The sequence below is a fragment of the Stenella coeruleoalba genome (genome assembly GCF_951394435.1).
Source record: "Stenella coeruleoalba genome assembly, chromosome: 17".
Lineage (NCBI taxonomy): Eukaryota > Metazoa > Chordata > Mammalia > Artiodactyla > Delphinidae > Stenella > Stenella coeruleoalba.
Genome location: NC_137163.1, coordinates 79043859 through 79062563, shown reverse-complemented (window position 1 = coordinate 79062563; position 18705 = coordinate 79043859). Strand labels below are relative to the sequence as shown.

General features: G+C 40.6%; 1 protein-coding gene across 6 annotated transcripts in view; it reads left to right on the top strand.

The window, feature by feature from the left end:
* The window catches only part of SNTG1 (syntrophin gamma 1), a 462794-nt gene that overhangs the window by 231314 nt on the left and 212775 nt on the right, over window positions 1-18705 (top strand). The gene's annotated exons all lie outside the window — the stretch shown is intronic.

The window sequence follows — 18705 nt, the reverse complement described above, 5'->3', positions numbered from 1 at the left end:
CCAAATCCACTTCACATAACTCTATTCCATTTCTCTGGTAGTACAAGTAAGTTATAAATTATTCCTAATTTTTCCATCCATTTCTTGTAGTATTTCTGTCATTCATTTCAATTATACATGTGCTATAGTGATCAAATACATTTTGTTATTATTTACCAGAAAACTGTTGTCTTTTAGATCAATTAAGGATAAGAAAAATATTTTATTTTACCTTAACTTACTCCTTTTCTAATCTTCTTCATGTATATCTGAGTTTCTCACCTGTATCATTTTCCTTCTCTCTCAAGAACTTCTTCAATGTTTCTATAAGACAGGACTACCTGAAACAAAGTCCCTCAGTTTTTGTTTGCCTGAGGAAGTCTTTATTTATATTTCACCTTTGAAGAATAATTTTGCAGATAAAGAATCCTTGGTGTTTTTGTTTGCTTGCTTGCTTTTGTCAACACTTTAAATATTTAATTCCATTCTCTTCTTGCTTCCTTGATTTTTGAGAGGAAGGTGGATGCAATTCTTGTCTTTGCTCCCATGTAGATAAGGCTCTTTCCTCCCTCTGGTTTCCTTCAAGACTTATTTTTTATCCTTGATTCTCTACAGTTTTACTATGAAATACTAGATGTGGTTTTTTGGCAATTATCCAGCTTGGTGTTCTCTGAGCTTCCTGGATCTGTGGTTTGAAGTCTGACATTAATTTAGGGAAATTCTTAGTCATTATCGTTTCAAATGTTTCTTCAGATCCTTTTTCTCTTTCTTCTTCTTCTGGTTCTATCCTTATCCACACGTTATATTTTTTGTAGTTGTCCCACAGTTCTTGTGTATTCTGTCAATATTTTGTCTTTTTTTTTTTTTTTTTTTTTGCTTTTCAGTTTTGGAAGTTTCTGTTGACATACCCTCAAGCTCAGAGATTCTTTCCTTAGCTGTATTCAATCTACTAATGAACTCATCGAAAGCATTCTTTGTTTCTGTTAGTGTTTTTTGCTCTATAGCATTTCTATTGTATTCCTTCTTAGACTGCTGTTTCCCTTCTTATATTACCCATATATTTTTGCTTTTTGTCTACTTTTTCCATTAGAGCCCTTAGCATATTAATTATAATTGTTTTAAATCCCTGGCCTGATAATTCCAACATCCCTGCTGTGTCTGTTTCTAATGTCTTCTCTATCTCTTAAAACTGTGTTCTTTTTGCTTTTTAGAATGTCTTGCTATGTTTTGTTGAAATTCACACATGATGTACTGGGTGAAAGTAAGTAAGCCTTCAGTAATGTGGTGGTGAGGTTTGCAGGGAGGGGGAAGGTTCTGCGGTCTTGTGGTCTGAGTTGTTCGTGAACTTGGGCCCCTGGGCTGTGGCCTTCACCAGTGCCTCTCAGCAAGCCCCTCCCTTTGGTGGGGTAGGACAGCTGGAGGGACCTGGAGCTGGATATTTCCCTTCTCCTACATGAAAAGCTAGAGGGAGCTGGAGTTGGGAACTCCCCTTCTCTAATAGGAGTCTACAGTGGGCTGGAGCTGGGTATTTCCCTTCGCACAGTTTGGTTAGGGTTTGAAAAAAACAAAAACGAAAACAGTAGGTTAGGTTCTGGTAAAATAGTTTCACTTGAAGCTAGGGCTTCCTAAGAACAGAATCCTTTCATAGTGTATGTATATGTATATGTATACGTATATGTATAACTGAATCACTTTGCTGGACATCTGAAACTAACACAACATTGTAAATCAACTCTACACCAATATAAAATAAAATAAAATTTTAAAAGGACGGAATGCTCTAGTGTATTTCAAAATAGCTACTTTTCCCCTTTCTCCTGCCAGAAGCCCGAGGGGATTTTTCTCCAGTTTTCACTGTGGCAAACTGGTAGATTTCCTGGAGATAAACTCACAGAAGTGTGGAGGCCTCACCTATAACTACCCCCCACCCCCAGAGTTGTTACCTCTCAGACTGTCCACACTGAAGCTCCAGCAACTTGTTAATTCCAGTTCAGGTTTTCCTGCCTGGTCCCGGCTCCCACAGAGGTTTCTGCTCCCAGGTAAACTGTTGTGAGGCTCTGTACGTGCCTGACAATTCTGGGGGCAACCATTTGTCCTGGCTGTCCAGCAATTTTCGGATGGAACTGAGCAGAGTTGTTGACTTCTTCGGTTTGTTCAGCTTTTTCTTGTTGTTGGTATAGAGTAATACAGGAGAAAACTATCTTTAGGGAAGTAAAATACAACGGGTGTTTTGAAACCGTGGCAACTGACAGTGGCCCCAACTGAGTAAAGAAAAGGCGTGAGATACAGGAGCTAACACTGAGTGGACACATAACCGGTCCCTGCCCCCATCATAGCAGATGGAGTGTTCCAAAGAATTTCATAAGTTTACTTATGATTTATTAACATATTTATTTACACATTTATTTATTAACATATTGATTTATTTACATATTGATTTATATACATATTGATTTATTTACATATTGATTTATTAACAGTGCAAACCATTTCCTATAAGATTTTCTTTTATAACAATAAGATGGGTCTTACATAAATGGGGATTATTTGTAAACAATTGTTTAGCAGGATTCCAAGAAAAAAGATATGTTAAACCGTTACTTGGCCGGTATTTTCCTAGGTTTAAGAGAAAAGCCAGAGGCTTCTGTTGCAGAAAGATTATGTGAAAAGCCAACAAGAAAATAGAATCAGAAATAATGAAATGAGAAATCTTTTAAAGTAATTTCATGCCTATTATTTTTTTCTATTCTTTTTTAAGGAAAGTGGTTAAATCAAAGGTGGAAGCCATAGAAGAAAACAAATTTAAAGTTTAAAAAATCTGAAAGAAAGTTTGGAACTGTATAGGGACCAAGATATACAGATATATATGGATTCAGGAGTCTGGCTAAGATAAGAACTCATTCATAATGGTCATCTATCTTTCTGATTTAGGAACTGAATTTTACTTTAAGATCATATACACAACTAAAATTTCAAAATGCTCTTTCTGTAGTTTTAAAGCTGAAATGTTAAAATCATAAATCATGAATATATTTTCCAACATTAACTTAAATCCTTATCATCAGTATTCACACTGAGATATTATTTAAGCAAAATGGTGAGTCAGAAAGCTGTGTCTTAAGAAAAAAGTTTTAGATGTACAGTATTATAAAACTATCATATTATAAGAATTCATTGAGCTAATGAAAAAAGTTTTTCATCAATTCCTTAAGAACTTGTAAATGCATACATATATTTGTTTTAGTATATTTATATTTTGTATATTAGGTATATTATTATATCATATTAAATATACCTGTCTATATATTTATGTATATTAATATAAATATACCGTGTATTAAATATACCTATACATTTAGGTACATTAATATAAATACATTTATATATCTTTTGGATACTTTTACAAAAGATAATGAAAAGGGACTTGAATTTACCAGATACACAAAATATTTCAACCTTTTTTTCCAGTCTTTGCTGGAACTGCATAGGTTTGGTGAGAAATTCTAGGCAGGAATCCTGAATGCAATAGGTAGTGTATGCTAGATTCTTTTTGAAGACATTTACATATATTATCTCTTTTATCCTTAAACTACCAATATTTTGGCAAGCAGGTAATATTTGCCTCATTTTTCACAGAGGAAGACCACGGCCTTGAGAAATTAATACCTTTCTCAAGTTCATCCATTTCTATTCATCATTTTTTTGTACATCTTTATTGGAGTGTAATTGCTTCACAGTGCTGTGTACCCCAGTGTTCACTGCAGCACTCTTTACAATAGCCAGGTCATGGAAGCAACCTAAATGTCCATCGACAGATGAATGGATAAAGGAGATGTGGCACATATATACAATGGAATCTTACTCAGCCATAAAAAGAAACGAAATTGAGTTATTTGTAGTGAGGTGGATGGACCTGGAGTCTGTCATACAGAGTGAAGTAAGTCAGAAAGAGAAAAACAATTTTTCATCATACTTTAAAAGCAGCTGCTGAGACCCAGGCTAAGTGTCCTGTCACAGCAGCAAACCCTGTGGAGTCGCTGCAGCCTCTTAAGGCCACATGAAGGTGACGGGGGGTCTGACTTTGATCAGGAGTCAGAGTGGAATCTCTGATAGCATCACATTGACTTGAGATCGAGGGACACTTGATTAGTGGAAGAAATAGCCCTGAGGGGGAAAAGAGCTTGGCATTTTTAGACACTGAAGGAAGGCCAGCGAGGCTGGAACAAGCAAACAAAGAGGGAGAGTCCACTGCGGGGACTCAGATGCCTCCGAGTCCTTGGAAAGAACGTTTGCATTTTCTCCTGAGTTTCCAGGGAAGCCACTGGTGGCGTTTAAGCACGGTTGGGGCGTGGCAAGCGAGTGCGTTAGCAGAACCCAGGAGCTTGTGCGTGATGAGCTGGAGGGTGTAGTTATGAAGGGGCAGGCTAGGTGAGGGACCGCAGGGGCTTGAACGGCGTGGCGCTGGATGATGGAGAAGGGGACCGTCAAGACATTGTTGGGAGGCAGAGCTGACAGGACTCGGTGATGGACTCCACGTGGTGGGTGAGAGAGGAGGAGATTCCTCCCCTTCTTCACTGCTCGGCGAACCAGGTAGCTGGCGGCGCCATGATTCCACGTGAACAGCAGAAGGAGGGTTCACTTAAGATTGTCAGGTAACTAAATTATGTCTGAAGTCAAGAGGAGGGAAACAGAAGGCAACTCAAAAGGAAAAGGACCATCAACAAATGGAATCATGAGGTGGGCAAGGAATTCCAAGGCTATGCAACCAATTACTGCAGATCCGTGATTTAATTCTTGACTTCTCGGACTCCCGATCAGCGGCTCTTAATCGTGGAGCCTGGAGCTGAGAAGCGCACAATTGTGTGAAAGCTGAGAAACTCCCTTCGTCACCACGTCCTTTCTAATGAGCCACACTGATGTGAGCACCGTGTAATCTGTCGCATGCATGTTATTTCTAACTCTTCATCAACCCCTGCGGGTGGTGGTTATTATCTTCATCTCACAGAGGAGAAGACCGAGGTGTAGAGAGTTAAGAACTCAGTCTAGGCATTGTTTCTATAGCCTTTGTCTACAGCCTTCCCTCTGCTGCTCCCACGACCCTCACCAGCTCAGAAAGAACAGAGTCCTTACGAGGAAATGACTACTTAAGCCTTGCGGGGAGGGGCGTATATATTCTTTTCACTATTAAGTTGATAGTAAACTGAATGTTATTGAGGGATATTCAAGCTTGTTTTGGAAATAAAATGGTAAAATATATAGAAACATGTGTAAAACGTTTAACAATTTTTGATTAATTGTGGGATTCTCCTGAAGGGATCAGCCGTTATGTCAGATCCCATGTCATCTCCTGTTGATAATGTGTGTCACAGGTATGCATGACTGGTCCACTAATGCAATCTCTGTCTCTAAAGTTAGATCGAGAGCTTTGCCAGCATCTCAGACCCTGCATCATCAGAACCGATTATACACCCATCCCGGGCAAGGGGGGCATTGAAGGCACTCAGGCTGAATGGTGACAGTGTCCCAGGAGGAGCTCAGTTACAGGACAGCAGGTCAGGCAGCTTTCTTCTGAAGGACAATTACTGTGTTCTCAGGACCACTGTAGTCATTTTTTCTGTGGACGCAAGTTGTGAATGTGTATCAGTGTGTAACCTAGTACAAATGTGGCAGAATAGTGCATTATATTTGTAGTCAACTGGCAGTAATCTGATGTGGCTTCAGATATAAAGATATTGACCCTAAAATAAACTAAGATGTTGGTAGCAAACAGCGTAAGCCTACAGAAATGAACAATGATGTGAACAAAAACAATTAAAAAAGGAAAATAAAGAGCAAGCATTTTCCGAGTCACTGCTGACTTCGTACAAACAATATTTTAATGCTCCCGGGGTTTTCCAGCCGTTTTCCTCGTGCGGGATCTGCAGAGTGGCTGAACTCACCTCCCCTGTGAGTTTATGCTTAATTATGCTGTTTAGGTATCTCCCTGGGATATATTTTAAGTGATGGCTAATGTCTACTTCCAGGCACATGTTATGGCCTGGAGCCAGAGGTGGAGGGACTGCAGGGCTCAACTCCTGGCCCCTGGCTATGGGCCCTTGGCCATGGCAGTCCCTCCAGCCTGTGCCTGTGCTTCCCAGTCTGCAGAGCAGGGAGACTAAAAGCGCCTGCCTCGCGGGGCTGATGTTGAGGTTAAATGCAGTGATGTTTCTCACCCCTGTGTAGTGCTGCCTGTCACATACTGGAGGCTATTTGTTTTGTATTTTCTGAAATTTTCTAAATGTAAGTGTTTTATATTTTCCCTGAACTTTTGCACACCTGCTTACCTCATTTATTATTCAGAATCTTATAGTCTGTTCCTTGCCGAGTAACTGTTAACGTCTGAGTTTGGCCCTTTCCCTGCAGAGCCAGCTCCTGCCCTTTTTCGCGGTGAAGCAGTTACAGTCTCTCCCATTATTGTCGGGTCGGTGTCTTCTGGCTGCACACTGAGGTTTATTCAGAGTTTCCCTCGATGTGTTCTCCCATCCCCCGTGATTCTGTGCATTCGTGCTGCTTCCTCTTCCTGGAATGTCCTAGCTCCGTTTACCTGCCTGGGAAGATGCCACTCATTCGTCAGTGATAGTCCTTTTGTGGCATTGGTGGAGGCTTTGGGAGGTTCTCCTAGATTATCTGAGCCAGCTAGTCATTTTCCTTCCCGTCTTTGCAGAGTAACTTGTTTACACACTACGTATCCCGTGAGCCACGGTTACGGTCTGTCTCCTCAGAACGTAGGTGTTTTCTCAGCACACAGACCGTGTGTGCACACCCAGCCTCGGCAAAGCCCCCTGCGTGCAGTAAACCCACAGGATGTTGGAATGAGGCGATGGTGTGTAAGCGAATGTCCTAATAAACGTCAGATGAATTTACTGAATTCAGGTTTCCTAATACTAATAGCTCATGCCTACGTTGGCCTTATTCTGAGCCAGGCACGCATCTTCTCTGGTGAGGAAACGGAGATCCTGAGCAGGTCAGTAACTGCATGAGGTCATCACCAAGGAGAGGGAGGATGCCTTGAACCCGAGCATTCTGCGCGTGGAGTGTGGACTCTTCCCTACCACGTGCTCTTACATCGACATCACCAGAGAAAGTAACTGCGTTTACTTTGCGTGTTTGTTATGTGCCAGGCAGTAAAAATGTTGCTTTGGGAATATTAACTCTTCACAACCTCCCTGTGGAAGAGGTATTGGCAGACCCTTTCTGTCCTTCAGTTTCACCAGATTAGAAAATTGAGGACTCAGACTGCAGCTTCTGCTCTGATGTGGAGAATTTAGATGTCATCACTTCCTTCCTCACAGCAAGAAAAAGCTGAGCAGCTCTCCTTAGGTCCGTGAGAACACTGCCACCCCCCGCAGCTGGACAGACAGGCCATGCGGGGAATCAGAGCTTCCCAGGAGCCTAAAACACCACCGGAGCCAGCAAATGGGAGGAGGCTTTGGACTAACGGACAGATTGCTGGAAGTCCACTGGACTAGCCTGAGAGTTAAATGTTCCTGGGGGTCCAGGCTTGAGGGACCGCTGAACATTCTAAGTTTTATCTCCAAGGACTCTACCAGGTTCCCACAGTAATAATCAGAGAGAAATATCCACCTGTTTTCTGCAGAGCAAGGGGAAGAGTATCAATCAGTCTTTTGAACTAGACCAAGAACATTCTTTTCTAATTAACAGAGACTTCTCTTAGGAAAAGCTACTTTATTGGAGCCAAAGCAACATGGGGAAAGGAATATACTCACCTACAGACCCCTCAAGCCTTCCTGTCCCATCTGGGGGAGGGGAGAGAAGCTGAGAAACACACATGAAGGTCACAGGGCAGGGGTACAGTCTCCCTAAAAGACTGAGACATAATCAGAGGACTATGGAACGTTCCTCCTTTTCTCCAATGGTATCAGCAAGCCTCCAGCAAAATACCAGTGGATTTCAGGTGAGAGAATGCCAAGAAACAGACTCGATTTCAGAAGGAGGCTGGAGAGAAACCCAAAAATAACACAGGAGACAAAAACGGGCCCAAGAGGAAATTGAAATCTTGGCACCAGTGGCTACAGTGAACAGTAAACACCAGAGAAACACAAAAACTCACACTAAAGTTCCTTTTTACCTATATATCATGTCCAGCTTTGAACAGCACTGTCAAAGCACACTAAAAGACAAAACAACGAAACACAGCTTGAAAAGACAAAGCCAGCAAAAGAACCAGACTCAGATGTGGCAGAGATTTTGGAATCTTCAGACTTGGAGTTTAAAAATAACCATAATATGCTACTAACTCTAATGGGGAAAATGGGCAAATATCAGATGGGTAATGTAAGCAAAAAGATGAAAGCTGTAATAAAGAATCAAAAGTCAGTGCTAGAAATGGAAAACAGTGTAACAGAAATGAAGAATGCCTTTGATGGGCTCATCAGTGAGTGGACACAGCCAAAGAAAGAACTAGGAAGCTTAAAGATACAACATTAGAAATCCTCAAACTGAAAAATCAAAGGGGAAAAAGACTGAAAAGGAACAGAGGATCCAAGAACTCTGGAACAATTTCAGAAGATGTAACATGTATATAATGGGAATTCCAGAGGAAGAAACAGAGGAAGGAGCAGAAGAAAGAGGGAAGTAATAATGGCTGAGGATTTTCCAAAGCTAATGATGGACATAAGACCACCACCCCAGGAAGTTCAGAGAACAACAAGCAGAATGAATACTAACAAGACTAAAAGAAAAAAATCTACACCTAGGCCCATCACATACAAACCGCAGAAAACCAAAGATAGAGAGAAAAACTTGAAAGAAACCATAGAGAAAAACAAAACAAAGAAACAAACGAAACAAAAACAACAACTTACCTATATAGGAACAAGGATAAAAATTGCTTTGAACTTCTCATCAGAAAACATGCAAGAAGAGAGTAGAATGAAATATTTAGTGTTGAGAGGGAGGTAACAACCACCGCACTGGAATTCTTTATACAGTGAAATTTTCCTTCAGAAGTGAGGAGGGATTAAAGACCTTCTTAATAAACCAAAGTGTGAGAGAATCGGTTGCCAGTGAAGCTCCTACGCAAGAATAGTTGTTTGAAACGTTCTTCATAATGAAGGAAAGTGTTGTAGATCAGAGATGTGTACCCACATAAAGAAAGGAAAATTCTAAAGAAGTGGTAAGTGCAGGTGGGATAAGATCATTTATTCTTCTGATACTTCATTGAAGTGAAAGCTAGCTCTCCATTCAACATATTAATGACAGTGATATGCTTTGTGATTTTAGCTCATGGGACAGTGAAATGAATGACAACAATGCTGTAGGGGTCAGGAGGGAGGAATTGTAACTATTCTGTTATAAGTTACCGGCCCATGAATACGACCCATGAGTGGGTATAGTGTATATGAAAGCAGACTTAGATTAGCTGTAAATGTATATTGCAAACATTAGGGCAAACACTGAAATAACTGAAAAAAATAAATATTTATATGCTAAGAGGAGAAAATGAAAACATATAAAATGCTCAATTAAAACCAAAGAAAAATGAAAGAGGAAGGCATAAAAGAAACAAGCAAAAAAGGCAAGAAATAGAAAACAGTTACAAATACAGGCACACCTCAGGGGTGTTGCCACTTGGGTTCCAGACCACAGCAAGAATGCGAATATCAAATATCACAATAAAGAGAGTCACACGATATTTTGGGGGGGCGTTCCCAGTGCATATGAAAAGTAATGTTTATACTTGAGTCTATTAAGTATCTGATAGCATTATGGCTAAAAAAAAATGTACATACCTTAGTTAAATAATACTTTATTGCCCAAAAATGCTAGCTGTAATCTGAGCCTTCAGTGAGTTGTAGCAGTAATATCAAAGATCAATGACCACAGATCACCATAGCAAATGTAATAATGAAAAAGTTTGAAATATTGGAAGAATTACCAAAATGTGGCACAGAGACATGAAGTGAGCAAATGCTGTTGGGAAAATGGTGAGGACGGACTTTCATGACACAGGGTTGCCACAAACCTTCAATTTGTAGGAGGACAGTATTATTTGAAGAGCAGTAAAGTGAAGCACAACGTGGTGAGGTGTGTCTGTCTGGCAGCTCTGAACCCCGCTGTATCCCCAGTGACTTCCACTGTGAGTGGATGAAATACACCAGTGAGAGGCGAGTCAAAGTGGATAAAAATCAAGAAGACCAAAGACATTTTGACAATTTCTTACAAAACTAACCATCCTGTTACCATAGGATCCAGCATTAATACTCCTGATATGCACCTAAGTAAGTGGAACACTTACTTCCACAAAAAACCTGCACACTAGTGTTCATGGCAGCTCTAGTCGTGATTGCCAGAAGCTGGAAGCTACCAGAACGTCTTTCAGTAGAAGAGTGAATAAACAAACTGGTACATTCGTAAAATGGAATAGTGTTCAGTGATGAGAAGAAATGGGCTATCAGGCCACAGAACAGCAGGGAGGAATTTTAAATGCCTATTGTTAAGAGCAAAAATGCAGCCTGAGGGCTTCCCTGGTGGCGCAGAGGTGGAGAGTCCGCCTGCCGATGCAGGGGACGCGGGTTCGTGCCCCGGTCCGGGAAGATCCCACATGCCGCGGAGCGGCTGGGCCCGTGAGCCATGGCCGCTGAGCCTGCGCGTCCGGAGCCTGTGCTCCGCAACGGGAGAGGCCACAACAGTGAGAGGCCCACGTACCGCAAAAAAAAAAAAAAAATGCAGCCCGAAATGGGAATGTATGGTATGATTCCAACTATACAGACACTACAAAGCTCTGTGATTTCCAGGGGCTTGAGGAGTGGGAGGGAGGGATGACCAGGAGAGCACAGGGTCTGTAGTCACTGAAGATACTCTGTATGATACTGTAGTGGTAGGTGCGTGACATTATGCATTTGTCAAAACCCACAGAATGTACAACACAAAGAGAAAACCTTAACCTTGATATAAACTAAGGACTTTATTTAAACATGTATCATCATCAACTGCAACAAACACGCCACCCCATGCAAGGTGTTAATTACAGGGGAGACTCCGGTGAGGAGGGATGTTGGTTCTGTGCTTTCTGCTCGGCTTTTCTCTAAACCTAGCACTGCTCCCCTAAACAAAGCCTATTAACTTAAAAAGGAGATTGGCAGGTTAGCTTATGTGTCTAGAGCGGCAGAGTCAGGATTCCAGCCCAGTTCTTTCTCCCCAAATCCTTTACTTTCAAAAAGTCTGCCTGTCTTGTAGAAGGACATCAAGCCACCTGGAGGGATGGTGACTGATGGGTTATTAGCCACACACAGGAAAGTACTGACAACATATTTATTGAGAGTTATTAAAAAACAGTGTCGTTCTCAATATATTGACTGATTAATAAAGTACTTTTGAGCAGCATTTACCTTTGTTGTTCCCTGCTTTTGAATCTCGTATGTTACCCTCAGAACCTTTCAGTTTCTGATTCCACAATTAAAATATTTATGCATGAAAGCCTTCCAATGATTTTACATGTTTGTAATAAACTTACAGCATGTGACTTGTAATCATACCATCATCTCCGTTTTGTTTTCTTAACTGAGAACAGAACTGAGTTTCAACCAGTGTTTGCATTGGTCAGTCTCACTGGTCCATCGACTGTAAGTAGGTTAAAAATAACACACTATGTAAGTCAGAGAGGTTGATTTTGTCTCTGCAGTGTCGCTGAAATATGAAACGCTTCCTACTTAAAGTAGGTGCTCGGTTTGTTGAATGAGTTTGATTACGGAGTAGACAGGATTCAATTTAGAGCAGAAATTACTTCACTTATTCACAAAAGAATGATATTTTACTCTTGAACCGAGGCTTGATTCACCTCATTCAAACCTGCAAATGTGGGACAGTCATGGATGAAAGCAAAGAGGTTGAAGTTATTTGAGTTTTTATTGCTGCAACTGTTTGTTGTTGTCTTTTGTTTGTTTGTGGCTAAATAACAGTTTGCCAGCTCAATGCAAGGCAGCACAAATAGAGATGGGTCTATCCCAAGCTTCCTTGGAGAGATTGGTCTCTCTTTCTCTCTCTTTTTTTAACTATAGAAATATAAAACTGAGTACTCCTCCTGGCACATTGAGAAGTGATCAGTATTATATAAAAAGGCAGTAAATGTGTTGGAGTTCAAACAGGGACAAATGAGAATTAGAAGAACAATCTCTAATATTTTTTTCTCTGTTCCATAAATGGGACTTTTTCCTTCCCCATCTGTATAATCAGGCTTGAAGTTTAATGAATATTTGCTATATTCCTTTCTATGCAAAACATTAGGCCAATCTAACATATTATTTATTCAACGAACATTTATATTAAGTTGTTCAACAAGTGTTTATTCGAGTATCTACTGCTTGCTACCCCATTGAATAGTGAAAGCTGATCGATGCAGAAAATGAATTTAGGTGAGGATTGCCACAAAGAACAAGACCCACAACAGAGAATAAAATGTGACTGGAGGGGAGGAAGAAAGCACACAGTTGGAGAGCAAACATGATAGTAGAGCAGCTTAATCATTTAATTCTGTCCCCACATGAATGGGATTTACTGTATTACAGGAAAATGAATGTCAGTAGGGTTGGGCTCAAGTATTAGTGGTACCAGTTTGGAGGTGACAATTGTCATTTTTGCCTCGTAATGGTAATTGATATTGAGAGTCTGAATAACCCTCGATACATAACATAGATACATACATAACATAACAAGATACTTGTCGTTGTAGAATTATAATAGGCTAAATGTAAATAAAGTTACCTTTTCATTCATTCTTAGCTATGCTAGAAAATAGTAAAATAACTGACCATTTTCCAAAAAATAAGTTTTCCATGAGTACCATTTCTGTATTCTCAGATTAAACATACTCTCCCAAATACTGTGATTTTCAACTTCCCTTCATCCAAACTACCCTTATAGTCTGGACCCCAAAATGGCATAATCACTATTTGTACAGTAGCGATCTTGTCATTACATGCAGAACGACAATAAACACACAACTCGTTTTTGTTCCACAGAATAAATAGGCTGCTATAAAAGGCATTTGTTTTTCTTCTGCTCATTTCAGTTCTACATGGAGTAATTTCAAAGCGTCCAGAATAATACCATGTACCCTTTTAACATCACAGACTGCCACCTACTGGAAGATAAACTAAACATCTAAAGACAACTGTGAAAACACGCAGTATTTATCTTGTTGATCTCACACACACACACACACACACACACACACACACACACGCACGTTCAATAGAAGAAAACATCAGTGTGCTTTACGTGAACAATAATTGTCCTGCTTGTTTCTATACTATGTTGTAAAGACAAGACATTTTCATAGTTGACCAGAAACTAATTTACTCTGTGCATTGCAAAAAAATAGTTCTTAACATGTAAATCAATAGGTAGAAAGGACTGTTTTGCTAAGGTAGACAAACCAGAAATATATTTAGAAAGAGGTGTTTTGGCTCCAAAACTTTCAGTACATTCATTGGCTCCATCACGTCACCTTCTAGGTTGCCTGAAATCTGTCATCTATGTTCCCCAAACAAAACTGAAGCCACACAAGTTGGAAGAGAAACCAAGGAAACACATGTTACTAGAGAAGAACGTCAGTCCAAATGAGTTAAAAATAACTTTGAAAAAACAAATGCTCATTCATGGTGATGTTTGTGTAAACTTATCTTACTTGTTTTGGCTAGATAGACCTAAACCTGGTAGTAATCAATTATAGCAAGAGAAGTCTTATGTTGCTTGTTACTGATGCAAAAACAAATGTTTTTCCCCATCTTCTCACTACTGATCTGCTCTTACAAAACTGGAAATGAACTCTGAGCTCTCACAGACTTTCCATACAAGTGGGGAAAACAAATTTCCGTGGAAATCAAACATGAAATATAAAACAGGTATTTTGCACTATATTTCTCTATCCTTATTTCTTTCTGTTTCTCCATAGAAGTCATTAAAAACTAGTGAAAGTGGTGAGACACAGGGGCAAGATGAGAGTCATGTTCAGTTGATGTGTCGTCCAGCTGTAGACACACTGCACTTTGACCATACCCCCCGGGACACCCTTCAATGTCCTAATTCATTTACCTTCTGAAACCCGTGCTCTGCACTGCTTTCCAGATGTGTTTAGAGATGTTAGCATCGATCGTGTGTGTTGTACTTTTTCCCTGTGGGCTCATTCAAAATATTTGAGAAGTGCCCATGAGAATTAAAACCAGTCACATAATTTCCCATTGTCTTAACTTCGGGCAAAACTCTTCAGTGTGTGTATGTCTTATGTAGAAACACAGTAGAATTGGAGTTACTTTCTCAACGTGTACGTAATGGATCCGTATTTTGGCCTAGCCCACGTCATTAGAATTTAGAAAACACGGGTTTTAAGCACTTAACAAGCTATATCTGGATAGTTTGCATATTTTTCTCTGTATTTTTGTGTGTGTGTTTTTTTTAAATAAAGCTAAACGCTATTAATTAGAGCGCCATTTTATAAGGTCGAAACACGCAAAACTCCATTTTTCTCAGCCCCAAATTTTTCAGTATCAGCAACTGTATATGGATTAACTCAATACTTATAGACAAAATTGACTCAGTTGTCATTTAATGATACGTTTATATTCTCATTTTTAAGTCGTTTTGTTACAAGACAGTGCATGAATAATACCTCATGTGGTGATGAGCCCATTCTGTTTACTAAGTCCCAGACTTTCTGTGTCTTCAAGATATAGTATATGTTAATTTGTGACTCCACGACAATTTGTAACAAGTATGAACATATCAGTAGAAGAGAGAACATAATTTTTATTCACGTGTATACATATTGTCTTACAGACATAGTTATATGAAGGGGTCTAGGCAAAAGCATCTTTTCATATTTGCTTAACCTGTAAAAGGAAAGGAATCAGTCTTTCATCTGATGCTCTAACGCTCCATCTGTACATTCTCGCTAGACTATGTTTAAGCCTTCCACTTTGCCATAAAATATGCTACTTTAATCTCTGTTTTCTCTTTTCATATTTATAATTGAGCCCTTTATATTATATTTCCTCTCCTCAGGGACTATTAATATCTTGTGTGTCTGAACAAAATATTTTCCGATATATCATATCCTGTGATTTCATTGCAATCATTTGTAACAAGAAACAGGCACAGCAGACCTTGTTACCCCACATGAGACATGGGAACGAAGGTAAAAGAGGTCGAACTCTCCCCATGGAAGGAAGTGTAGAAACTGAGACTGGAATCCTGTCTCACATCCAAACAGGCTCACAGGCTGGGTGGCTGGGAGTTGGGGAGCCCTAGTAGTTCAGTGCTGGAAAAGGACCGGCATATCCTCTGGTCTAATCCATCCTTCAGAGCTGAAGCCAGCGGGTCCCAGAGATGCCGAGTGGTCTGCCTGGAGCCTCTGACCGACCCATCAGCATGATGGCTCTGGATTAAGCCCAAGTCCTTCTTCAGGCAAAACTGCCTGGGATTTTATTTCCAGGAAACAAAATTGAGATCAAAACCAGAAAAGCCAAGAAACACACAAATCACACAAAATTTTGTCACTGAAACTTTCCTGCCTTGCTGTTGAATCCAAAGTAATTTCTAATGGCTTTATGCCAGTCAGAGGGATCGCACTCAGTTAGACTTGAAGGAGCTTAACCTCCCAGTGAGTGAAGATTTTTCAATCCTACACTAGAAGATGGGAAAGATAGACAAGGATGCCATCAGCACTGAGTAACGAGGTTACATGGCATTAATTAGAAAGTCGTTTATGAGCCAGCTGCTACATGGAAAGCTTAGTGTCAGAACCATGATTTCTGTGTCAAAAAGTTCATGAAACTACATCTTAAGGATAGAATAGTGAATTGAGATATTTCCGAAAGAATAGCCAGTGACATGAATATTAGAATGGTTGAAAGCAATTAACGATTGATTTACTTTAACCATAAAAACAAAATTTCAAAGGATTGCAAAATCCAAAGAAGGTAAACCCAAGAAAACTCTTTTAAACAGGATACTAATGCTGCATTGGATTTTTTTAATGGATAAGTGTAAATAGGAAACAAATAGCAAAGTATATCAGATTTAGGAAATATTTTCTTTTACTATGTTTCATCTGTAGGTTGATAAAAATTACTTTAATCATGGGTTAAATTATATTTATGACTCTTATGTGATCACCATATCCAGTTAATATAGTGAGTCTATCAGATAATGAAAAGCAAAGCAATGATCCTGTGGATTTTTGAAATAAAAAAATAGTGATTACTCAGTATATATGAGATGGACATTTTTTATCAGGTTATGTTCTAGGCTTAATAGAGTTGAAGCCCTGGGCCTTAACGCCCTCACGGTAGTGATGAACACGCACGCTTCTCAGGCTAGCGAAGTCAGGAGTAAGACATCAATAAGTAGAGTGGAGAGATCGGGGTGGCTGGCGTTCAAGCCCTGAGGAAGTGATAAGAGTTGAGCAGCTGGCCTGTCTTCTTTCTGACAGAATGGCCTGGTCTCCAATGACACTCTTCCAAAAGACAGTACATGAACGACAATGGCAAAGGCAGTTCACCTTCTGTCTGAGAAGGTTTAGGTTGGGGGTTTACTGCTTTACTCTAAGTCCGTTGGTTGAGTGTGCTATACTCTGAATTTGATATTTTTCTGTGAATTTTGATAGATGGTCATTTTTGAAAACACACAAAAAATCTCAGTGTTTAAAAATTCCACACAGCTTCGTGGCTTAAAACAACACAGCAAGGTTGATTTTGCTCAAAGATCTTCAATTCGAGCAGAGGTCAGTGAGGTGGGCAAGTTGAAGGCTGACCCCGTCCCCCTCGGAAGGTTCACTCGTTCACTCCTCAGTCTGACACACCAGCTTGTGGCCGGAGCAGCCTCACAACGTGGTGACTGAGCTCCCAGGGCAAAGTGACCAGAGAGAGAGAGAGAGAGCCAGGATGAAGCCACCGCCTGTCAGGTGTCACCAAGGAAACGCACAGCGTCCCTCTGTCCCTTCTATCTGAGCTGTCCCCACACGCACAGCCAGTTTCAAGGGGAGTGGAAATGGATTCCACCCCTGGATGTTGGTGGCAGGGTTCTAGAAGAGCATGTGGGCACAGAACTGTTGCCGTGGCCAGTTTGCGGATGATATAATCTATCGCATTCTGCCCTCTGGCTAGCACAATTCACAACATCCTTCCCACAAGCAAAGATGGGAGCACAAATAGAGATGGGTCTATCCACTCACCTCTCCCCCAAACTCTCCAAAGTTTCATCCCATTATTGCCCCAGGTCAAGATTTAATTACCCAGCTCACATCTAGGTCTATATAAGGCTCCTCATGTTTGATTCCTTGTCTGGTTCAGAAGGATGTTGTTATGAGCTGAATGACATCGGCTCAAAATTCAACTCCCAGGACCTCCGAATATGACTGTTTTGAAGATGGGCTTTAAAGAGGTGATTAAGTTTAAATGAGGCCATTAGGGTGAGCCCTTACGCAGTCCGACTGGTGTCCTTACAAGGAGAGGAAACTTGGACACACAGACACACGCAGAGGGAAGACCACGTGAGGACACAGGGAGAAGGCGGCCACCTGCAAGTCAAGCAGAGAGGCCTCAGGATAAACCAAACCTGCCGATGCCTTGCTCTCAGACTTCCAGCCTCCAGAACTGTGAGAAAATCGATCTCTGATGGTCAGTCGCCCAGCCTGGAATTTTGTCACGGCAGCCCCAGCAAACTAACACTTTCTGCACCAGAGAGAGCCGTCACCTTCGCCTCCTCCATGACCATTACCCGGTGGCGGGGGCACGTGAAGAGCGCGGCAGACCCTCCCGTTCCAGGGCAGGGGACGCCGGGGCCCACAGCTTTCACCGCCCGGAGCAATTCCGAAAGCCAGCAGGACGCGCCTCACTGGTGCCTTGATTAGGTTCAGGTACAGGGCCTGGGATGAACCAAGGGGCTCTTGAGTCTGCTCCCTGTGGTCCTGTGTTTCTCTTCTGGGACCTTGGTTCCTCCTTCTGACCTTCTGGCTCTGCCCTGTGGGATCTTGGACTTGCCCTCTGGGATCCTGGCTCTGCACTCTGAATCGTACTTCCAGTGTGCCACACCTGACAATTTCAAGTATATATTCTTGATTTATAAGGAACTGAGCATACTGGGTACATATTATATCAGCTAGAAATTGACTTCCGTTAGATATTCATTTTGACTTTAGGCTTATTTTCTAATTGTTTTTCAAATTCAGACAAAAGTCAAAGCATGCAATGACCATGTTTTCTTATATTCATACGAGTTTCCTTTTTAGTATTTCAGTGTTACATTGTGGTACACTTTTATTTATATTGATATGCCAGGAATTTCTTTACATAAAATAATGTCTTTTCAAGTAGATTTTTGGGTTGATATTTTTAACCCTTCTTTTATTTTATCTGTATTTGCCTGGCAGCTCTTTCCACTGAGTTAATTCTAACCATCTTTTTTTTTAGTTTAACAACAATTGCATTATCAAATCAAATCGTGTTTAATTATTCTGAACACCTGCTATGTACAAAATTGAAAAAACAAAACCCTGAACTGTGGGATCCTTGAGAGTGAGAGCACACATTGTTCATCTTTGTATCTCCTGAATCTCTCTAGAGCAAATATGCATTCCTTCCTTCCTTCATTACACAGAAGTCTGACATTATGGGCCCTTCAAAGAGCTTTCAGTTCTATTACATGGATAAGATATGGAAACGCAAATAT